We start from the raw sequence: 25,913 nt of genomic DNA on the forward strand, positions 1-25,913 counted from the left end.
TCCACCCAGATCACTGGGGAGACCAAAAAAGCTGAGACATCTGAAGACAGCTAGGAACAAAGAAGAAAGGCAGGGGTTTTCAACATCAACCATGCAGCAATATTCAGCATGCTTTCCTGTGGCTTGCCCTGCAGAGGATCCCAGTGGCCTTCACTAATGAGGACCTCAATAGCCCTTGTGACCACTTCACCCTCCAACACACTTTTGCTATGGAGAGACAAAATTTTTGCCCTCACAAGCTTCACTGCTGAAGTAGCAGCACCCTCGTCAGCTACTACATAGGTACCCTGTCCCTAGGAGCCACAGAAGCCACTGTTCACATGCCCACCTGCAACTACGGCTCCTGTTACCAGCCCTGGGTCCCAATGTGGTATGAAGCTGATGCCACAGTTGTGTGCATAAGCATAGCCAACCTCAATCTTTCTGCCCACTTCCAGCACTGTAACATGGCTCCTACTTTCATGCACATACACATAACTAGCCCTAAACCCTACCACAACTGACTGGCCCAGGTTCCCCCCACTGGACTTGGAGGTGCCACTGAGAACCACAATAGCCCTTACACCCACTGCAGACCTCTTATATACCTCTTACACAAAGGCCATGTGGTTACCAACTTTACAGACCTCAACTGCCTGAGTCAATGAGACAACATTGCCCCCAAGACCCAGAGCCACTGCACAATCCCTCACAACAGTTTACCTAGCATAATATACTCCCCTACAGATGAAAGCTTTTCCTTGCAAAAGCCAGCCCATGAAGTCTCGAAGTTGTGCCTGCTTCAAATGTGCTGACATCCATGCAAAGCGACAAGGATTATGAAGAATCAGGAAAACGACACCACCAAAGGAACACAATAAACTTCCCGTTACTGACCCCCCGAAAAATGAAGATACACAGATTTCCTGACAAAGAACTTAAAATAATTGCTCTAAAACTCAAAGAGCTACAATCAAACACAGAAAAAGAATTTAACAAAATTAGAAAAACAATAAAAGAACAAACTCAGAACTTCAACATGATAGAAAAATGTAATTTAAAAACTAACAAAAATTTGGGAGCTGAAGAATACAACAGTTGAGCTAAAAAAATCGATTAAGAACTTCAACAATAATTTTGATAAAGGAGAAGAGTTAGCAAACTGAAAGACAGATCATTTGAAATAATCTAATCATAGGAGAAAAAGAAAAATAAAATAAAAAGAATAAAGAAAACCTAAAGAATTTATTATACACCATTAAAAGAATGCTAGCATTGGCCAGGCGTGGTGGCTCACATCTGTAATCCCAACATTTTGGGAGGCCGAGGTGGGTGGATCAGCTGAAGCTGGCCAACATGACAAAACTCCAACTCTACTAAAAATACCAAAAAAAAAAAAAAAAAAAAAAATTAGCTGAGTGTGGTTGCACGTGCCTGTAATCCCAGCTTCTTGGGAGGCCGAGGCAGGAGAACTGCTTGGACCCCGGACGTGGAGGTCGCAGTGAGCCGAGATTGCACCATTGCACCCCAGCCTGAGCAATGGAGTGAGACTTTGTCTCAAAAACAAAACAAAAATAAGAATGTTAGCATTAACATTATGGAAGTTTCAAAAAGAAGAGAGAGAAAAGGGCAGAAAGTCCACTTTAAAAAATAATGACTAAAAACTTTCCAAGCCTGAGGAGAAATAGAAACATTCAGGTACTGAGAGCCCAGACATCCCCCAAATAAGCTGGTCATAGTTAGAGATGCCTATAGTTCCAGCTGCTTGGGAGGCTGAGGCAGGGAATTGCTTAAAGCCAGGAGTTCAAGACCAGTCTGGGCAATGCAGCAAGTTCCCATCTCAGAAAAAAGTCCCAAACATATTCAACCCGATAAAGTTTTCCCTGAGGTATGTTACATTCAAACTGTCAAAAAGCAAAGACAAATGATAATACAGTTTGGCTCTGTAGTCTCACCCAAATCTCATGTCAAATGGTAATTCCTAAATTCCTAATTTTAGGGGAGGGACCTGGTGGAAGGTGACTGGATCATGAGAGTTGATTTCCCCTTGCCTGGTCTCATGATAGTGAGTGAGTTCTCACGAGATCTGGTTGTTTAAAAGTGTATAGCACTTCCCCCTTTATTCTCTTTCTCCTTCTCCACCATTGTAAGATATGCTGGCTTCTCCTTCCCCTTCCATCATGATTATAAGTTTAGGTCTCTCCAGCCATGCTTTCTGTATAGCCTGCAGAATTGTGAGTCAATTAAATTCGTTTCTTCATAAATTACCCAGTCTCAGGTAGTTTTTTATAGCAATGTGAAAATGGCTAATACAAACAGAGAACTTTAAAATCAATAATAGAAAAGAAGCTCATCACCTACAAGAGAACCCTGATAAAATTATCAGTAGGATTATCTGCAAAAAGCTTGGAGGCAGGGATACAGTGAGATGATGTATTCAAAATATTGAAATAACAAACTGCCAATCAGGAAAACTTTACCTGGCAAATCTTTCCTCCAGAAAGGAGGGAGAGATAAAGACTTTTCCAGACAAACAAAAGCCAAGGAAGTTCACCATCAACATAACTGCCTTACAAAAAAATATCAAAGGAAATTTTTAACGTTGAAAGAGAAAGAGGCTAATTAATAACATAAAAGCATATAAAACTGTAAAACTCGCTGGCAAAAGTAAGTTTGAGGTAATATGCAGAATAATCTAATACTGTGATGGTGGTGTGTAAATCACTTATGTCTTCAATATGAATATTAAAATCAAAACTATTAAAAATAACAACAGCCACAATAATTTGTTTAGGAATACACAATATAAAAAGATGTAAATTCTGACATCAAAAACATTTAATGTGTGTCGGCAGTAGAGTTAAAGTGCAGAGTTATTTCATGCAATTAAAGTTAAGTTGCTATCAGCTTAAAATAGAAAAAGAGGAAACACTTGCAAATGTATTTATTGAGGCTAATATTGTCTTGATACCAAAATCAGACTAAGACAGTAACAAAAATAAATAAATACATAAAAGAAAATTACATACCAATATTTAGACAAAATTTCCTCAACAAAATATTAGCAAATTGAATCCCACAATAAATAAAATGAATTCTACATATTCCACATATGAAAGACTGATTGAATATTTGAAAATTCATCAATGCAATTTACCATATCAGCAAGATAAAGAGGAAAAATCATATTATCTCATCAATATATGCACAAAACACATATTGATAAGATTGAATCCTTGGTCATTTAACAACTGTCACGATGTTAAGAACAGAGGGAAACTGTTTTAACATAGTGAAGAGCCATAACAAGAAAACCTATAGCACACTAAAATAATAGTATACTTTGTGGTGAAAGACTAAATGTTTACCCTAAGATCAGAAATAAGGCAAGGATGTCCACTTTCACCACACTTATCTAATACAGTACTGGATGTCCTAGATGCTGAAATAAGGCAAGCAAAAGTAATACAATTAATCAAGGTTAAAGAGAAATAAAACTTGTTCTTATTTGAAGAGAATAAGATTGCTGGGTAGAAAGACTATCTTTTTAAAAAACCAATGTATAGTCCTAAAAGGTCATGATATACAAAATCAACGCACACACAATTACATTCTATATACTAACAATGACTATGTAAAAGCTAAAATTAAAACACATGCCAAAGAAATAAAATCATTCCAAAGTAATAAAAAATACAGATATATATTTAGCAAAATCTGTACATAAAATATATAGTGAAAAATTACAAAATACTGATATAAAAATCCAAGATAACCTAAATAAATTGAGAGACATACTATATTCATGGATTGGAAAACTCAACATAGTAAAGATATTAATTATCCTTAAATTGATATATCAGTTTAATATAATTCCTATCAAAATTCCAGATCAATTTTTAATAAAGAAACTTATGTTAAAATTTATGTGGAAAGGCACAGTCCTTAGAGTTATTAAAATCATCTTGAAAAAGAAAGACAAAATAAAAGGAGTCATTTTACTCCATATTAAGGCTTACTATATAGCTATAAAACTCAAGCTATTATGATATTACCAGAAGGATAGACACATAGATCAGTGGAGCATAATATAGAACCCAGAAATATACATGCAAATGACTTTTTTACAAAGATGCAAAAGCAATTCCAAGGCTAAAAAATATTCTTTGCAACAAATCGTGCTACAACAATTGAGCATCTACAAGCAATAACAAAAAAAAAAAGAAAGGGAAAAAAGGGAGAGAGAGAAAGAGAGAAAGAGAGAGAGAGAGAGACAGAAAAGACGTAACAATCACAACTTGTGTTTTAAAAAGATAACTAAAAATGGGTCATAGAATTAAATGTAAAATTATAAAACGTGTGTAAAAAACATAGGAAAACATTTTAGAATTAAGGTATAGACAAAGAATTTTTGGACTTGACACAAAAGCATCATCCATAAAGCAAAATTGATCAATTGGACCTCATTAAGATTCAAAGCATTTTCTCTGCAAGATATTTTATTAAGCTGGTAAGAGATAGCTAAAGAATGAAAGAAAATAGTTTCAAACCACATATCTGACAAATAACTGTTATCTAAAATATATAAAGAATGGACAAAACTCAGGAGTGAAAAAGAAAGAACCAGTTCAATTAGAAGAAGGGTAAGGCTTGAACAGATGTTTCAGTGCCAAAGATATACAGAAGGCAAGTAAGCACATGAAATAATGTTCAACTTAATTAGCCATTGGAAAAATTCAGAATAAAAACACAGACAAGTAGACATTACTACACACTTATAAGAATGGTGAAAATAAAACATATTGAAAATATCAAATGCTACTTCCATCTGAGACCTCATCAGCCTGGACTTCACTGTCCGTATTTCTATCAGCGCTTTGGTAACAACCACTTACCAGTCTCTAAGAAGTTGCAAACTTTCCCTCATACTCCTGTCTTCGGAGCCCTCGAAATTCTTCTAAAAGAATCAACCAGTTCTTTTGGAAGAGTTTGAGGACAGAGAAGTTCCAAAGCTGCTACCACATTTTCAAGTGTCTTTATAGCAATGCCCCACTCCTCAGTACCAATTTTCTATTTTGGTCCATTTTGCATTGCTATAAAGGAATACCAGATACTGGGTAATTTATAAGAAAAGAGGCTTATATGGCTCAAAGTTCTGCAGACTGTACAAGAAGAATGGTGCTGGCACCTGTTCCTGGTGAGGGCCTCAGGAAGCTTACTGTCATGACAGAAGATAAAGGGGGAGCAGGTGTATCACATGGCAAGGGAGAGCAAGAGAAAGAAGCATTTTTCCTGCAAAAAGCTGTCGAGATGCTTGAAGAAGTGGTAGTCGGTTGGTGAGAAGTCAGGTGAACATGGTGGATGAGGCAAAACTTCATAACCTGGTTCATTAAACTTTTGAAGCATTGGTTTTGTGACATGTGATCAGGCACTGTCATGGAGAAGAATTGGGTCTTTTCTCTTAATGAATGCCTGCTGCAGTCACTGCAGTTTTCAGTGCATCTCATTGATTTGCTGAGCATAATTCTCAGATGTAATGGTTTTGCTGTAATTCACAAAGCTGTAGTGGATCAAACTGGCAGCAGACGGCCAAACAGTGACTATGACTTTTTTGGTGCAAGTTTGGCTTTCTGAAATGCGTTGGAGCTTCTTCTCAGTTCAACCACTGAACTAGTCATTGCTGGTTGTCATATAAAATCCACTTTTTGTCACATGTCACAATCTGATCTAGAAACAGTTCGCTGTTGTTACATGGAATAAAAGAAGATGACATTTTGAAATGACGACTTTTTTAAATTTTTCGGTCAGCTCATGAGGCATCCACTTACCAAGCTTTTTCACTTTTCCAACTTGCTTCAAATGCCGAACAACCATAGAATGGTCAATATTGAGTTCCCTCAAATTCTCGTGTAGTTGTAAGAGGGTCAGCTTCAATGATTGCTCTCAATTGGTCGTTGTCAACTCCTGATGGCCAGCCACTAACTCCTCATCTTCAAGGCTCTCATCTCTGCAAAACTTCTTGAACACCACTGCACTGTACATTCATTAGCAGTTCCTGGGCCAAATGCACTGTTGGTGTGAGTTGTCTCCACTGCTTTATGACCCATTTTGAATTTGAATAGGAAAATAACTGGAATTTTCTTTTTGGCTAACATCATTTCCATAGTCTAAAATAAACATAAAATGAATAGCAAGTAATAAGTCATTAGCAAAATAAAGCAAGAAAGGCTCATTACAATGATGTATAACATAACCACATTTATTTAAGAATATATTCCAATATCAAACAGCAAATTCCAACAATGCAAAACCGCAATTACTTTTGCACCAACCAATAATTTGCATTTCACTGATCATTAGTGATATTGAATATTTTTCATATCCCTGTTCGCCATTTGTATGTCTTCTTTTGAGAGATGGCTACTCAGCACATTTGCCTATTTTTAAATCGTATTATTTATTGTCCTTTTTTTTTGCCATTGAGTTGTTTGAGTTTCTTACATATTCTGGATATGAATCCCTTGTCAGATGAATAGTTTGCAAATATTTTATCCAGTTCTTTAGATTGTCTCTTTACTCTGATAACTATTTCCTTTGCTGTGCAGAAGCTTTTTAGTTTAAAACAATTCCATGTGTTTATTTTGCTTTTGTTTCCTGTGTTTTTGAGGTCTTACACACAAACAAAATATCTTTTCCCAGACAAATGTCCTGAAGCATTTTGCTTATTTTATTCTAGTGGTTTTACAGTATTGGATATTACATTTAGGTATTTGATCCATTTTTAGTTGATTTTTATAGAGTGACAGATGGAGGTCTAGTTTCATTCTTCTGCATATGAATATCCATTTTTCTCAGCACCGCTTATTGAAGAGATTCTCTTCTCCCTAACATATATTTTATGTGCCTTAATCAAAAATCTGTTAGCTGTAGATACATGGATTAATTTCTGGGTCCTCTATTCTGTTTTATTGCTCTGTTTCTGGTTTTATGCCAGTATCATGCTGATTTGGTTACTAAAGCTTTGTAGCATATTTTGAAGTCTGGTAGTGTGATGTCTCCAGCTTTGCTCTTTTTGCTAAGGATTGCTTTAGCTATTCAGGGTATTTTGTGGCTCCATACACATTTGAGAATTGTTTTCTATTTGTGAAATGTGTTGTTAGTATTTTGATAGAGATTGCATTGAATCTGAATTTGTAGATTGTTTTGGGTAGTAAGGTCATTTTAACCATATTAATTCTTCTTATCCATGAGCATGAGATTTTTTTTTATTTCTTTGTATTTTCAATTTCTTTCATCCATTTTTTGTAATTTTTACTAGTAGAGAGCTTTCACTTTCTTGGTTAATTTTATTCTTCAGTATTTTAATTTTTTGCAGCTACTATAAATAAGATTCCCCTCTTGATTTCTTTTTGGCTACTTCATTGTTTGCCTGGGCGACAGAGCGAGACTCCGTCTCAAAAAAAAAAAAAAAAAAAAAAAGAAATGTTACTAATTTTTTGTATGTTGATTTTGTATCCTGTAACTCTACTGAATTTGTTTATCAGCTTTAGGAGTATTTTGGTAGAGTTTACATTTTTCTTTATATAAGATCATCTGGATCTGCAAACAGGAACAATTTGACTTTCTCCTTTCCAATTTGGGTGCCCTTTATTTCTTTCTCTTGCCTAATTGCTCTGCCTAGTACTTGCAGTACTAAATTAAATAAGAGTGGCTAGAGTGGACATCATTGTTTTGTTCCAGTTCTTAGAGAAAAAGTTTTCTGCTTTTTTCCATTTACTATGATATTAGCTGTGGGTTTGTCATATATGGACTTTATTGTGTTGAGGTGCATTATTTCTATACTTAATTTATTTACAGTTACTATGAAAAAGATATGTTGAAGCTTAGAAATGTTTTTTCTGCATCTATTGAGACAATCACAAATTTTTTGTTCTTCATTCTGTTGACGTGGTGTATCATGTTTATTGATTTGCCTATGGTGAACCATCCTTACATTCCTGAGATAAATCCTACTTGATTGTTTGTATTATGTTTTTGATGTGTTGTTGGATTCAGTTTGCTAGTATTTTGTTGAAATTTTTTGTATCTAACTTCATCAGATATATTGGCTGGTAGTTTCCTTTTTTCTTGTGTCCTTGTTGTTGTTGTTGTTTTTGGTACAAGGGTTACCCAGGCCTTGTAAAGTGAGTTTGAAGAATTCTCTCTGCTTCAATTTTTTGGAATAGTCTGAGAATAATTGATATTAATTATTCTTCAAAGGTTAAGTGAATTCAGCAGTGAAGCCATCTAGTTCTGGACTTTTCTTTGCTGGGACACTTTTTGTTATTTATTCCCTCTCATTAATCATATGGTCTATTCATGTCTTCTCTTTCTTCTCAGTTCGGTCTTGGTAGATTGTATGTGTCTAGGAATTTATCTATTCCTGTAATTAGTCCATTCTCATGTTGCTAATACAGATATACCTGAGACTGAGTAATTTATAAAGAAAAAGGATTCAATTGATACACAGTTCAACATGGCTGGGGAGGGCTTAGGTAATTTACAATCATGGCAGAAGGCAAAGGGGAAGCAAGACACCTTCTTTACAGGTGGCATGAAGAAGAATGAGTGCCCAGTGAAGGGGGATGCCCCTTATAAAACCATCAGATCTAATGAGAGCTAACTCATTATATTGAGAAGAGGATGGGGAAACCACCTCCATGATTCAATTATCTCCACATGGTCCCTTCCACAACACGTGGGGATTATGAGAACTACAATTCAGGAGGAGCTCTGGGTGAGGAGATAGCCAAACCGTATCAATTTTTACTACATTCTTAAACTTTTTGACATGTAGTTGCTTATAATACTCTCTAATAATCCTTCGGGGTTTTTTGTGGCATGAGTTGTAAATTCTTCTTTTTCATCTCTCATTTTATTTATTTGGGTCTTTTCTTGGTTAGTCTAGCAAATGATTTGTTGAATTTGCTTATCTTTTTTAAAAAACACCTTTTTTAAATTCGTGTTTTGTAATTTTTGTCTCTATTTTATTCGTGCTTTGATTTTTATTATTTATTTCCTTATACTAATTTGGGATTTGGTTTGTTCTTGATTTTCTAGTTTTTTGCTATGTATCATTTGGTTGTTTACTTGAGATCTTTCTGCGTTTTTGATGTCAGTGTTTATTCCTATAAACTTCCCTCTTACTACTGGTTTTGCTGTATTCTATAGGTTTTAGTATGTTGTGTTTCTATTTTATTTGTTCCAAAAATTTTCTTCTTAATTTATTTATTGATCCATTGGTCATTTAGGAACATGTTGTTCAATTTCCCATGTGTTTATATAGTTTCAAAAGTTTCTCTTGTTATTAATAGACAGTGTTATTCCATTGTGGTCAAAAAGGATACTTGATATGATGTCAGTTCTTTTAAATTTGTTGAGACTTGTTTTATGGCCTAACATGTAGCTTATCCTGGAGAATGTTTTATGTGCTGATGAACAGAATGTGTAGCCAAGCACGTGGGCTCATGTCTGTAATCTCAGCACTTTGGGAAGCTGAGGTAGGAAGATTGCTTGAGCCCAGGAATTTGAGACTAGCTTGGCAACATGATAAAGCCCTGTCTCTACAAAAAAAAATACAAAATACTACTCAGGAAAGGCGGGGCGTGGTGGCTCATGCCTGTAATCCCAGCACTTTGGGGTGTCGAGGAGGGTGGATCATGAGGTCAGGAGTTCGAGACCAGCCTGGCTAAGATGATGAAACTCTGTCTCTACTAAAAATACAAAAATTAGCTGGGCATGGTTGCAGGTGCCTGTAATCCCAGCTACTCGGGAGGCTGAGGCAGAGAATTACTTGAACCTGGGAGGCAGAGGTTGCAGTGAGCCTAGATCGCACCACTACACTCCAGCCTTGGCAACAGAGTGAGCCTCCATCTCAAAAAACAAAAAAGAAAAAAGGAAAAAAAAGTCTCAGGCATGGTGGCATGTTCCTGTAATCTCAGCTACTCAAGAGGCTGAGGTGGGAGGATTATTTGAGCCCAGGAGTTCAAGGCTGCAATTAGCTGTGATTGCTCCACTGCACTCTAGCCTGGGTGACAGAGTGAGACCCTGTTTCAAAAAAAAAAAAAAAAAAAAACACATGTATTCTATAGCTTTGGGACAAAAAGTCCTGTAAATGTCTATTAGGTATATTTGGTCTAAAGTACAGTTTAAATCCAAGGATTCTTTATTGAATTTCTGTCTAGATTATCTTTTTAGTTGTGAAAGTCAGGTATTCAAGTCTCCAACTATGATTTTATTAGAGTTTATCTCTCCCTTTAGATCTAGTAATATTTGCTTTATATGTCTGGGTGCTCTAGTGTTGGATGCATATATATTATATGTATTATATTCTCTTGCTGAATTTATCCTTGTATCACTATATAGTGACCTTCTTTCTCTCTCTTTACAACACTTGAGTTAAGCTCTGTTTATCTAATAAAAATATAATTAGTCCTCACTTTTGGTTTCCATTTGCATGGAATACCTTTTCCATCCTTTCACTTTCAGTCTACGTGTATCTTTACAAGTGAAGTGAGTTTCTTGCAGGCAGCGAATAGTTGGATCATGTTTGGTTATCTATTCAGCTAGTCTATATCTTTTAAGTAAGAAATTCAGTCTATTTATATTCAAGGCTAACCTTGACAGCTGAGGACTTAATCCTGGCATTTTGTTCATTGTTTTCTGGTGGCTATTTATTTGTTGGTGTGCCATGCATTTCTTTTTTCTCTTATTGATTATTATTGTAGCTTGGTCATTCTCTGTAGTAGTGAAGTTTGATTCTTTTCTCTCTCTTGCTTGTGTATATGCTTTGCCAGTGAGTTTTACACTTTTGTGTGTTTTTATAATGACAATTATTATATTTAACTTCTAGGAATTCCTTGACTGTTTCTTGTGAGGCTAATCTAATAGTGGTGAATTGTTAGTTTTTGCTTGTCTGGGAAAGACTTTATTTCTCCCCCATTTCTGAAAGATAGCTTTGTTGGATATAGTATCCTTAACTGATAATTGTTTTTCTATCAGCACTTTAAATATATCATCCCATTCTTTCCTGGCCTATAAGGTTTCTGCTGAAAAAATATGCAGTTAATCTAAAGGGAGTTCTTTATATGGGACCTTGATGTTTTTCTTTTGAAGATTTGACTGTAATGTACTTCAGTTGGGACATTCGTGGGTTGGATCTATTTAGGAATCTTTGAGCTTCTTGAATTTGGACTATCTCTCCAAAGACTTGTGAGGTTTTCAACTATTGTTTAATTAAATTGATTTTCTATGTTTTTCCCATCCTTTCCCTTTCTGGGACTCCCATAATGTGAAGGCTTTCTTTATTCTTTTTTATTTTTTATTTTTTTCCTCTGATGAGGCAACTTCAAATGACTTATCTTTAAGTTCAAAGATTCTTCCTTCTGCTTAATAAAGTCTGCTGTCGAAGCTCTCTACTGTTTATTTTAATTTTATTAGTTGAATGCTTCAACTATATGATTTCTGTTTGGTTACTTTTTATGATATCTGTTAAGTTTCTTTTTCATAGGACTTGGACATTAGAGGACTAAAAATATTTCTTATTCATATTGTAGGGTTTTTGTTTGTATTAAATTGTGTATCTGTATTTTCTTGTATGTCATTGAATTTCCTTAATATTATTATTATTATAAACTCCTTTTCTGACAATTTGTAGATTTCCTTTTCATTGGGGTTTATTATTAGAGATTTATTCTGCTCCCCTGGTTGCATTATATTCTCTTGCTTTTTTATGTTTCTTTTATCCCTGCACTAATGTCTATGCATCTGGTAGAACAACTTCCTCTTTCAAATTTTCTAGAGTGGCTTTCACAGAAAGACTTCCACCTATCATTATATCTTAGTGTACCAGTTGGAAAGGGTATAGTGACTCTGTTTCTGGTAGATACAGTGGTATAGTTTTTGTGCAGCTTCTTCAGTTGTGTTCAATAATAACAACTGAGGGTGTCTCCATGGCCTAGGTTGTAAAAGTTTGTGGCAGTGGCAGCAGATTAATAGGTTGTTAAGGTCTTCAGTGACAAAGGCTATGGGGTCCTCCTATTCTCATTTTATCCAAAATGAAGAGACATAACTGAAGGGATCCCTGTATCAGGTCTAACATGGCCTATAAGCAGCTGCAGCTGTGCTGGGTTCCATGTGCAGGTACTTGGAGCAGCTGTGGGGCCCAGGACCTAGGCTCAAGGTCTCATGAACCTATTGTGGCACCTGCATATTGAGTTGCAGGTTTGTTTCTTTTTTTTTTTTTTTAAATTATACTTTAAGTTCTAGGGTACATGTGCACAATGTGCAGGTTTGGGTTACATATGTATACTTGTGCCATGTTGGTGTGCTGCACCCATCAACTCGTCAGCACCCATCAACTTGTCATTTACATCAGGTATAACTCCCAATGCAATCCCTCCTCCCACCCCCTCCCCATAATAGGCCCCGGTGTGTGATGTTCCCCTTCCCGAGTCCAGATGATCTCATTGTTCAGTTCCCACCTATGAGTGAGAACATGCGGTGTTTGGTTTTCTGTTCTTGCAATAGTTTGCTGAGAATGATGGTTTCCAGCTGCATCCATGTCCCTACAAGGATGAGCTGCAGGTTTGTTTCTATGGCAGGATCAGATGTTGGTTGCCCACAGAGCCAGGGTCTGTTACTCTGAGGCACCCATAAAAGTGTGGGCCCAGGGACTGGGATGTAACTCTGATTTTACTCCCAGGGAGTAAACAACCCTTGTCTGACTCCAGAGAAAAAGGAGTGCTCTGAAGTTTTGAGTCCAGGGAAGAAGTTATGGCTGTAATTTGAGAATCTGAGCCAAAAGGGTTCAGTAGCAACTCAGGTCCCAGAGGACAAGGCACCGTAGAATGATGACACTAGACTCTGGGATGGTGAGGTGTGGCTATACCATAAACTCACTGAGACCAGGTGCAGTGGTGGCATGGTAGAGCACAGCTGTCATTTGGGCTCTGGTGGGCAGGGAGCAGCATACTAATGACTCCAGTCCCCAGGGAGAGGAGCATGTCAGAAGTTCAGGCTTTAGAGAGCTAGTGCAGCTTCAGGTAAGCGGGCTACTAGAGTTGTTTTGCCTGTAGGAAAAGGTGTCTCAGCTCAGCCACCGCTCTATTTCCCTAGGATGTGGGAATTATGTCAACTTAACCCTGGAATGTGTAGCTACTCAGCTTGGCCAAGGCACCACTTCCCTGGGAGGCAATATGCCTCTTCAACTCAGACTTAGGGTGTGTGACTATTCTGGCCCAGGCATCATTTCCCTAAGATGCAGTGTCTTGCTTCGGCTTAGTTACCGTGATGTGTGACTGCTCTAGGAAGCCAAGGCACCATCTTCTGGAAGGGCAGCATAGCTGCTCTGGTAGGTCAAGGTACTGTTTTCCCAGAGGACAGGGTACCATTTCAGCTCAGACACAGAGGAGTGTGACTGCTCTGGGTGGCCAAGGCACTATTTCCTTGGGATGCCTGGCACTGCTTCAACTCTGACAGGGGGTTCAGAATGCTTTAGCAACCTGGAGAGGTATGTTGAGGAGCTCTGCTGAGCTACCATTTCCTTTGGAGGCAGTGTGTAGCTTTAGCACAGGGCTCTAGGGGTGGGGAACAACAGTGACTCAGAAGGGCATATGGAACAACTCCACCAAGCCACTGTTTCCCTGAGAAGGTAGTGTACTGCTTCAGCTCCATTCCCCCAATACATGGTACAGCAACAGTGACTGTGAGGAGTAGATGCAGCAGTTCTGCCCAGGCATGATTTCCTAGTGTACAGCTTCAACTCCCTCAAGGGGGTAGGGCACAGCAGTGATGGGAGAAGTCTACGGAATGGCTCTGCCAAGGCACTGTTTTCTCAGGAGGAAGTCCATAGCTTCAGCTCAGAGCCCTTAGGAGCACAATGCACCAGTGACTGGGAAGAGCAGATGGAGTTCTACCGATTAACCATTTTTCCAGGGAGTGGTGCACAGCTTCAGCTCAGGCCCCTAGGGGTGAGGTGCAGCCATGACTGAGAGAGGTGGATGGAGAGGTTCTGCCAAAGTACTATTTCCCTAGGAGGGGGTGTGCAGCTTCAGCTCTGGCCTGAGGGGGCAGGGAGTTATGCACATGACAATACTAGTTATATATCTGGCAATAGCATCTGTTGGTAGCTCAGCTGGATCCTCTGGGCTCAGATTATTAGGGACAATTGGAAATTAAAAGACTCTGCGGCTAACTTAAATAAAACAAGCAGAGTGCTGTGCTGAGGGTCTCAGAAAGAAACTAAATCATGCATGATGTCCAAGATCAAGCACAACAAAAGAAACAGGATGTGAAGCCAAGAGTTCAGGGGTCAGGTAAGCACAGAACGTAGCAGGATGCAGTAAAGAAGCAAAGTTCCAGGACAATTATTGTGCATTGGACACATAATGTGTGAATGGATCAGCTCGAGCTAAAGGCACAGAATTGGAACGGGTTTAGTTCTCCAGATGCTGGCTGTAGAAGTTTTCTATGAACACTAAACAAACAATGCTATGAGTCTCAGAAAACCAAGCTACCAGAAAATGGAATCAAGAACATGCACACCAGGCCAGACATGGTGGTTCACTCCTTAATCCCAGTGTTTTGGGAGGTTGAGGTGGGAGGATCATTTGAGGTCAAGCTAGGCAAAATAGTGAAACTTCTGTCTCCACAAAAATATTAAAAAATTAACTGGGTATCATCACCCAGCTACTAGGGAGGCTGCAGCAAGAGAACTGCATGAGTTAAGGAGTTCAAGTTTACAGTGAGCTATAATCATGCCATGGCACTCCAGCCTGGGAGACAGAGCAGGATCATGTCTCTAAAATTTAAAAGAAAATATATGAAAAATATAAGGTCTAATTTTCTATTATTATAAGCCATCTTTAATTTCTAAGTTACACACATACACTTCAGTCAAACCCATGCTTTCATAAAAAGGAAGCTGCAAGAAAAGGATCTCTCCTTCCAGTTTCATTATTAGTGTAAGCCTATTCTTTGACCACTGGTATAAACATTTAGCTTATTTTGTGTTAGTTTATATTTTTAGTATTTCCACTACTGAACATAACAGAGGCTATACTCCCGAAAGCTACTTGATAATTGTAATTGACAATTTCCAAATTAAACTGATAAATTAAAGAAACAGCACTTTAATTTTTTACATATTTTTATAGATACCCAGGAATATTTGACTGAAGTTTTTAATACTATCTGTTGCTTATCATATACTTTTAATGGAATACTGGAATGCTCTTTTATATTAATTTTCCTAAAGTAAATGAACTTTTATGTAATAGAATAAAATTAATATCTTTGATACATTATCTAAGAAGTATAATTTAGAGGAAATGGAGTATTAATGACTTGAGGTGCAAATTACCATTTAAGTAAGGGTGGAAAGACGATAAAACATAGAATCATTATGTACCTCTAGCAATTTTTCAGGTTTTATTCTTTTTGCTATTTAAGTAATTATGTCTTCTTTTTGGGCCTCACTTTTTTCTGTTCTCCAATTAAATAATTTTTAACTTACAGATATTCAGCCTACTATTTTTGTGGCTGCTTTTGCAATTCCAAATGAAAACGTCTTCTACAAAATTTAATCAATGTATTTACAAAAATAACACAAAATTTCTCTAACATCCTCTTTCTACTGATTTCAAATTAATCCAAATTTAGCATTCATTTAGTTCAGAATCAGGAGATTCCAGTAACCACTGTGCAGTTCCCAGAATCACACAGTTGAGTTCTATTCAGTTGACTGGGGAAAGGTAAGACATGCTGGTTGTCCCATTAACTTCCTAACATAATTAGGAATGAAATAATCTAACTGCTCAAAGTCAGTTCAGGATATGTTTTACAGTTGTATATCTCATAAGAGGAATCCCCAGTGTATGGGCTGGACCCAATCTAAATCCACTTTATCCAGTTCTCAAGGTCATAATACTGCACTAGGTACTGCCAATATATTCCAAGACATGATCCTATATATCTGTCAGAATGTACATCTAATACCAGGATAACAAATAGGTTTAATTTTGCGTGTCAACTCGATTAACTGGTGGAGGCTGCCTTAAGCAGCCTGTTAAGGACATTTTAAGGCTACATGCAGACTTGGAAGAATAGATATATTAGCAATGTCGACCATGCATTCAGAAAGGGGGTAATCGCAACTTAGATGTTTCATATTTACTGATCCTAATCAAAGAATTCCAAGGGAAAAAATGGAAATGCCTAACCCCGAAGTTCAAGTAAAATCTGAAGTGTAATAAGAATAGTTTGTACCTGGGCCGGGCGCGGTGGCTCAAGCCTGTAATCCCAGCACTTTGGGAGGCCGAGGCGGGCGGATCACGAGGTCAGGAGATCGAGACCATCCTGGCGAACACGGTGAAACCCCGTCTCTACTAAAAAATACAAAAAAAAAACTAGCCGGGCGAGGTGGCGGGCGCCTGTAGTCCCAGCTACTCGGGAGGCGGAGGCAGGAGAATGGCGTAAACCCGGGAGGCAGAGCTTGCAGTGAGCTGAGATCCGGCCACTGCACTCCAGCCTGGGCGACAGAGCAAGACTCCGTCTCAAAAAAAAAAAAAAAAAAAAAAAAAAGAATAGTTTGTACCTACTAATCTACACTCCCTTTCTTCTTAACGGAAGAATTTCCATCTCTGCCAGTTTTCCTTTTACATGTTTCTCTCTCTTCTGCTGTATTTCCTAATTCCTCCCTTTCTCTACCACAAAATAGAAGTCAGAATTCATCTAATAAAGTAATTTTTCATTTCCTCTAATATTTTTATATAGGGAACTTTTAAATAGCGCCCTCTCCCTACCACAATGAAAGTTTTGAATCAAAACAAAAGTTGTGCTTTGACTTGTATGTGGAAAACATTATTACTTTTAGTAGAACAATTTCCTCTTAGGGAAATAAAAGTCTTCCTATTTCCTTTCAGAAGGTCGTTAGTGGAGGCTACCTGATTCATGTAAACATGTGTGTTCAGGCCAGACCTTGCCTTGGAATCTGTCTGCCCAGCAACCACTGCTCTGCATCCTGTACTCCAGCTCACCTCCAACCCTGCTAGTTGCTTCTTGACTCTACTCTGTGTACTGCAGTCCACAATTTTCAGTCCCTATGGTGCAGTACTCACTTCAGGCATGACTCAGCACATTGTCAGCTGTGGTGGTCACAGGGAGAGACTCCTGCTTAAGGAAAGGTGAAGGAAGAGTAAAAAGAACTTAGTCTTGCAACTTGGGTACCATCTCAGTCACAGTAACACCAAGTGGAGTCCTAATGTTCACAACTCCAGGCCCTAGCTCCTGGACAGCATTTCTAGACCCACCCTGGACCAGAAGGAAACTTATTACCCTAAAGGGAAAGAGACAAGCCTGGCTTGATTCACCACTTTCTAACTAAAATACCCTTGGACCTTGAATAAATATCAGCAGTAGCCAGGCAATAGTCACCATAAGCCTTCAGTAAGGCCCAGTACAGTACTGGCTTCAGGTCTGACTCAGCATAGACCCAGTGGTGGTGGCCACAGGGGTGCTAAGTCATCCCTCCCCTAGCTGCAGGTAGCAGGGCATGAAGAGAGAGAGAGAGAGAGAGAGAGAGAGAGAGACTCTATTTGTTTGGAGAAAGGTAAGGTTGGTGCAAAAATAATTGCAGATTTTGCCATTACTTTCAATGGCAAAAACCACAATTACTTTTGCACCAGCCTAATAATTCATAGAATTCTTTAGGCTCTTACCTAAAACCTCAAGGCAGTACCTCTACTAGTCTGCAAGAGTCACAGCATTACTGGCCTTGGAGTGCCCCCTAATGTAGATATGGCTGCAGCGATCAAGGACATAGATCACAACAGAATTCCTTTTGAATACTTGGAAAATCTCCCCAAGAAGGATGGGTACAAACAAGCCCAGACTGCAAAGACCACAATAAATACCTAACTCTCCAATGCCCAGAAATCAACAAATACTCACAAACATCAAGTCCATTCCACAAGGGAGAGGGTCAACATGGCAGACTAGAAACAGCTCATGTGTGCCTCTCTCACAGGGAGCGGACAGAGTGGCTAGTGAACACTGACCTTGCAAGTTGATTGTCTAAGAAACCACATCAGGATCCATAAACACAGTGAGGGGACAGACAGAGTAGAAAGGAGCAAAGCTGGCCAGTAGCCCATCTGGGATCAGTGCAGAACCAAGAGAACCTTCTTAACATGGGGAAAAGGTGAGTGAGTGAGAGCCTCTGGAAAATTCACACTTCCCACAGGAACCTGTGCAAGTCTAGGAACATGAGAATCCCTCCGACCCCCAACCCTGGGCCTCTAAACTGCAGCAAAGAGCCACCCGGAATTTTTGCAAAGGCAACACTCAAGTCCACGGGGACCTCTACAAGCCTTGGACCCTGGAACAGACCAGCACCAATGCAATAGCTCCAACAGAGACTGCAATCATTGTGCCCAGGAGCAGTAAGCTTGCTTCACATCCCTCACCAGACAAGGCTCAAAGCCAGTCGCCACACAAAAGCCCTGCTTCTGCCTGAATTCTGTAGGTAGGTGAAGCCTTCTGTTCCCCTGGGAAATATCTGGATGCCAGGTCAGGCAACTCCACCCACCCTGGATGCTCAAAACCAGGTAAGTCATGTCTGCTAGAGCTTCCAGAAAGCAGTCCTGCTTCTGTCTGAACTTTGTGGCCAGGCACAGCCCTATGTTCCCCCAGGAAACAGTCAGGCAGCAAGGTAGGCAACTCAACCCACCTCTACCATGTGTAGCCAGGCAAGTTACCTGCTAGAGCTTCCAGCCCAGTAGTCCCACTTCCACCTGAATTCTGCCAGTAGGCTCAGTCTCCTATTCCCCCAGCAAACATCCAGATGGCAAGATGGGTGACTCCACCCACACCCACCACTTAAAACCAAGCAGACCACGCATGCTAGAGCCCGCAAGTGGTGGGTCAGGTGACTTCACACATTAACACTGCTCCTAGGTGAGACTTGCTAGCTTGGGCAGTGTCCGAGCAGTGGTGAGCTCTCACTCTTGGACCACAAAGAGGGGTGAGATTCCTAGGTTTGCAGGCCAGTAGAAAAGCAGGGTGTGTCTCCCTCCACATGGCTGGTCTGGGAAGGGTACAGTCTGTCTGCCAACTGCAGGCCCTGCCTAAGGGAGTCCCATCTTCCAGAACACCTAACAAAAGAAACTTGGGGATGGAGTCAATGATTGGAAAGGGCTCCTCCAAGGCCCAGGAATGAATCAGCTGAAGGTGTCATCTTGCTCCTCCCACACCACAGAGCATTACTGCCAACTAAGCCAAAACAAAACAGCCATGCAGCTGAGTAGGAGCCTATCTGTCAGCCAACACTCCTGAGCACCAAAGCAAAGATCCAGCCACAAATAAAGACTCTACACAAAGTTCTAGCATTCTGGAAACACCCAGATTGAAGCCTACTGACTATACTCAATTTACATCACAGTTAAAGGAAGACCAGCCCTCACACATGAGAGAGTACCAACATAAGAACCCTGGCAACTCAAAAGGCTGGTGTGCCCCCTTATCATCAAACACACTAGTCCCCCAGAAATGATTCTTGGCAAGATTGAGATGAATGAAATGATAGACATAGATTTCAAAACGGAATGGCACAGAAGCTCATTGGGATAAAGGAGAAAGTTGATACCCAATCCAAGGAACTTAGCTAAACAACCTAGAAGCTGAAAGATGAAATAGTCATTTTAAAAAAGAATCAAACTGTGAACTTCTGGAATTGAAAAGAAAATCACTTCAAGAATTTCACAATACAATCAGAAGTGTCAACAGCAGAATAGTTCAAGTTGAAAAGAAGAATCTCAGAGCTTGAAGACCAGTTCTTCAAATCAACTCAGACAAAAGTAATGAAAAAATAATTTTAAAAATAAACAAAACTTCCAAGAAATGAGATTATGTAAAGAGACCTTTTTTTTTTTTTTTTTTTTTTTTGAGATGGAGTCTCACTCTGTCACCAGACTGGAGTGCTGTGGTACAGTCTGGGCTCACTTCAACTTCTGACTCTTGGGTCAAGCGATTCTCCTGCCTCAGCCTCCCAAGTAGCTGGGATTACAGGCACATGCCACCATGCTCAGCTAATTTTCCTTGTATTTTTAGTAGAGATGGGGTTTCACCACATTGGCTAGGATGGTCTCGATCTCCTGACCTCATGATCTGCCCTCCTCGGCCTCCCAAAGTGCTGGGCTTACAGATGTGACTCATTGGCATTCTTGAATGAGAGGAAAAGAGAGGATAAGCAACTTGGAAAATATATTTGAGGATATAGTCTGTGAAAATTTCCCTAAACTTGCTAAAGATGAGGTCGTACAGATTCAAGAAATAGAACAGATTCTTTAAGCTACGACACAAGACAACCGTACCCAAGGCACATAGTCATCAGATTTACTAAGGTCAGTGCAGAAGAAAAAACCTTAAAGGCAGCAGTAGAAAACTGTCAGTTCACTTACAAAAAGAACCCCATCAGGCTAGAAGCAGAAGTCTCAGAAGAAACTCCACAAATTCCACAGACAAGAAGAGACTGGGCACCTATTTCAGCATTCTTTAAAAAAAAAAAGAAAGAAAGAAAGAAAGAAAGAAAGAAAGAAAGAAAGAAAGAAAGAAATTTTAGCCAAAGATATTATATCCTGTGAAACCAAACTTCATAAGTGAAGGAGAAATAAAATCCTCAAACAAGCAAGCACTAAGGGAATTTATTACCACCAGACCACCATTATGAAAGGTCTTTAAGGGAGTGCAAAACATAGAAACATTAGTGATGTTGAGCTTTTTTCCATATGTGTATTGGCCATTTGTATATCTTCTTTTGAGAATTGTCTATTTATGTCCTTAACCCACTTTTTGGTGTAATTGTTTGTTTTCTTCTTGCCAATTTGCTTGAGCTCATTATAGATTCTGGATATTAGTCCTTTGTCAGACACATAGATTGTGAAGATTTTCTCCCATTACTGTGGGTTGTTTACTTTGCTGACTGTTCCTTTCGCGTGCAAAAGCTCTTCAGTTTAATTAAGTCCCAGCTAAATGAAAAAAATATACACACACAATGGAAAACTACTCAGCCATAAAAAGGAAAGAATTAATGGCATTCACAGCAACCTGGATGGAATTGGAGATTATTGTTCTAAGTGAAGTAACTCATGAATGGAAAATCAAGCATCGTATGTTCTCACTCATAAGTGGGAGCTAGGCTATGAGGATGTAAAAGCCTAAGAATGACACAATGGACTTTGGGAACTGATATGGTTTGGCTCTGTGTCCCCACCCAAATCTCATTTTGTAGCTCCCATAATTCCCACATGTTGTGGGAGGGACCCAGTGGGAGATGATTAAATCATGAGAGCAGGTCTTTTCCATGATGTTTTCATGACAGTGAATGGGTCTCGTGAGATCTAATGGTTTTAAAAATGGGAGTTCCTCTGCACAAGCTCTCTCTTTCAAAAAATTCAAAATCATAACAAGCATATACTCAGACCATAGTGCAATAAAAATGGAAATCAGTACCAAGAAGGTCTCTCAAAACTACACAAAACCATGGAACTTAAACAACTTGCTTCTGAATAACTCTTGAATGAACAATAAAATTAAGATAGAATCAAAAATATACATACATAATTAATGAAAATAGAGATGCAACCTGCCAAAACCTTTGGGATGCAGCTAAAGCAGTGCTAAGAGGAAAATGTATAGTACTAAAATGCCTTCACATCAAGATGTGATGATGACTTAACATCACAAGTAGAGGAATTAGAATAAAATGAATAATTCAACCCCAAAGCTAGTAGAGGAAAATAAATAGCTAAAATCAGAGATGAACTGAATGAAATTGAGACACAGAAATCCATACAAAAGATCGATGAGATTAAGAGTTGATTTTTCAAAAGAATAAGCAACATTGATAGCTGATTAGCTAGACTAACAAACAAAAAGAAGATCCAAATAAGAACAATCAGAAATAACGAAGATGGCATCACAACTGATCTCACAGAAATTAAAAGATCCCCAGAGACTATTATGAACACCTCTATGCACACATTTTAGAAAATCTAGAGGAAATGGCTGAATTCCTCAACATGGACACAAAAATCCTCAACAAAGTGCTACGGAACTGGATCTAACAAAACATCAAAAAGTCAATCCACCACAATCAAGTAGGCTTTAACTCTGGGATGCAAGGTTGATTCCACATAAATCAATATGACTCACCACATTAAAATAATTAAAAACAAAAACCCTATGATCATCTCAGTAGATACAGAAAAAGCCTTTGATAAAAATCCAACATCTCCTTCATGTCTGAAGAATAATTTTACTGGATATATTTTTCTATGATAAAACTTCTTTTTTTTCAGCACTTTAAATATGTCATGTCACTCTCTCTTGGCTTGTAAGATTTCCACTGAGAAGTCTGCTGCCAGACATATTAGAGTTCCTTTCTATGTTATTTGTTTCTTTTTCCTGCAGATTTTATTATCCTTTCTTTATCCTTGATCTTTGGGAGTTTGCTTATTAAAAGTCTTGAGGTAGTCTTATTTGGGATGACTCTGCTTACATAACCTTCTTATACCTGAATATTGAGCCGTCTATAACAAACCCAGAGCCAACGTCATACTGAATGAACAAAAGCTGGAATCATTCCCCTGGAGGACTGGGAAACCTAGAAGAAATGGATAAATTCTTAGACACATACCACCTACCAAGATTGAATCATGAGGAAGTCTAAAACCTGAATAGACCAATAACAAGTAATAAAATCAAAGTCATAATAAAAAGTCTCCCAACAAAGAAAAGCCCAGAACTCAATAGCTTCACTGCTGAATTTTAATAAACATTTAAATAAGAACTAATACCACTCCTACTCAAGTTATTTCAAAAACTAGAGGAAAAGGGAATACTTCAAAACTCATTCTATGAGGCCAGTATCACCCTGAAACCAAAACATGATAATGACACATCAGAAAAAGAAACTATAGGCCAATATCCCTGATGAGCATTTATGTAAAAATCCTCAACAAAATACTAGCAAACTGAATTCAAGAACTCATTATGAAGATCATCGATCATGACCAAGAGGGATTTACCCCAGGGATGCAAGGATAGTTCAACATATGCAAATCAATCGATGTGATACATCATATCAACAGAATGAAGGACAAAAACCACATGATCATTTCAATTAATGTTGAAAAGGCATTTGATAAAATTTAACAATCCCTTCATAATAGAAATCCCTCAAAAACTGGGTATAGAAGGAACATACCTCAACATAATAAAAGCCGTATACAATATGCCTACAGCTAGTATTATACTGAATGAAGAAAAACTGAAAGCCTTTCCTCTAACATTTGGAACAAGGGAAGGATGCCCACTTTCACCACTATCATTGAACGTAGTACTGGAAGTCCTGGCTAGGGCGATCAGACAAGAGAAAGAAATAAAGGGTACCCAAATTGGAAACGAAGACATCAAATTATCTTTGTTTGCAGATGAGATGATCTCATATTTGGAAAATCATAAAGACTCCACCAGAAAAAAGAAAAACTGTTAAAATTGTTAAACAAATTCAGTAAAGTTGAAGGATACAAAATCAACACACAAAAATCAGTAGCATTTTTATGTGCCAACAGTGAATCATCTGAATATGAAATGAATAAAGTAATTTAATTCACAATAGCTAAAAATAAGATAAAAATACCTAGCAATAAACTTATTCAAAGAAGTGAAAAATCTGTATAATAAAAACTATAAAACACTGATGAAAGAAATTGAAGCGGACACAAAAAAATGGAAACATATATCATATTCCTGGGTTGGAAAAATTAATATTGTTCAAATGTCCCTACTACCCAAAACAATATGCATATTTGATGCAATTCCTATCAAAATACTAATGGCATTCTTCACAGGAATAGAAAAAATAATCTTAAAATTTGTATGGAACCACGAAAGACCCAGTATAGCCAAAGCCATCCTCAGCAAAAAGAACAAAACTGGAGGAATCACATTCCCTGATTTCAAATTATGCTACAGAATTATGGTAACCAAAACCACATGATACTTGCATAAAAACAGGCACACTGACAAATGGAACAGACTAGAAAAACCAGAAATAAATCCATATAGTTATAGTGAACTTATTTTTAACAAAGATGCCAAGGACCTTAGGGAAATGGTGGCCTCTTCAATAAATGGTGCTGGAAAAACTGGATAGCCATACACAGAAGAATGAAACTAGACCCTTATATCTCACCATATACGAAAACAAAATCAAAATAGACTAAAATACTTAAATCTAAGACCTTAAGCTATGAAACTACTAAAAGAAACATTAGGGAAACTCTCAAGGACATTGGTTAAAGCAAAGATTTATTGAGTTATACCCCATAAGCAGAGGAAATCAAAGCAAAAATGGACAAATGGGATCACATCAAGTTAAAAAGCTTCTGTAAAGCAAAGGAAACAATCAACAGCAACCCACAGAATGGAAAAACGTATTTGCAAATTGTCCATCTGACAAGGGATTAATTACCAGAATATATAAGGAGCTCAAGCAACTCCATAGGAAAAAATATCTAATAATCTGATTTTAAAATTTGATTTCACAAAAGAAGACATACAAATGGCAACAGGTATTTTCAAAAAGTGCTCAACATCATTGAGCATCTGAGAAATGCAAATCACAACTACGATGAGATATCAGCTCCCTCCAGTTAAAATGGCTTTGATCCAAAAGACAGGCAATAACAAACATTAGTGAGGATATGGAGAAAAGGAAACCCTCACACACTGTTGGTGGGAATGTAACCTAGTAGTACAGTCACTGGAGAACAGTATAGAGGTTCCACAAAAATCTAAAATAAGAACTATCATATGATCTAGCAATCCCGCTGCTAGGTATATACCCAAAAGAAAGGAAATAAGTATAACAAAGATATCTGCATCCCCATGTCTATTGCAGCACTATTCACAATAGCCAACATTTGGAAGCAACCTAAGTATCCATCAACAAACAAATGGTTAAAGAAATTTGTGGTAATAGAGTACATAATAGAGTACTATTCAGTCATTAAAAAAAATGAGATCTTGTTATTTGCAACAACAGGCATGGAACTGAAAGTCTTCATATTAAGTGAAATAAGCCAGGTACAGAAAGACAAACTTTGCATGTTCTCATTTATACATGAGAGCTAAAAATTAAAACAGTTGAACTCATGGAGATAGACAGTAGAATGATAGCTACCAGAGACTGGGAAGGATAGGTAGATGGGGAGGAAGTGGGGATGGTTAATGGGCACAAACAATATAATTAGATAGAATGAATAAGGTCTAATATTTAAGAGCACAACAGGGTCACCACAGTCAACAGTAATCTATTCTACATTTTAAAATAACAGAGTATAATTGAGATATTTATAACATGAAGAAATGATAAATGCTTGAAGTGATGGATACCACATCTACCTTGATGTGATTATTACACATTGTTTGCCTATATCAAAATATCTCATGTACCCCATAAATACATATATACCTACTGTATATCCATTAAAAAATTAAAATTAAAAACTTTAAGAAAACTAGGACATGAATCAACTCATTTAATCTTTTAAAAATCCTCTGAGACCAGTAATATTATTCCCATTTAACAGATATGGTTAAGTGACTTGATCCAGACCACACAGTTGGTCAATAGCAGGTCCTGGGGCTAAATGATCTGTGGTAGAAAACTTGTAAGATTCCCAACTAGCATAAAATCCAACAAATGTAAACAATTTCAAGAAATACAATTTTAAAATAAAACCATATGAAACAAACAAAAATATAGCCTATCTGCGAGTGAAGCAATACTAGGAAAAGGAACTCTCATGGCTGTATCAAGAATATATTTTTTT

At 38.0% G+C, this 25,913-nt stretch overlaps 1 pseudogene; it reads left to right on the forward strand.

Annotated features, from left to right (window-relative positions):
- Positions 1-5,154: 5,154 nt before the first annotated feature.
- Positions 5,155-25,913, forward strand: part of LOC107129758 (lysM and putative peptidoglycan-binding domain-containing protein 4 pseudogene) — a 32,537-nt pseudogene continuing 11,778 nt past the window's right edge.

Source organism: Macaca fascicularis, chromosome 5 (genome assembly GCF_037993035.2).
Source record: "Macaca fascicularis isolate 582-1 chromosome 5, T2T-MFA8v1.1".
Lineage (NCBI taxonomy): Eukaryota > Metazoa > Chordata > Mammalia > Primates > Cercopithecidae > Macaca > Macaca fascicularis.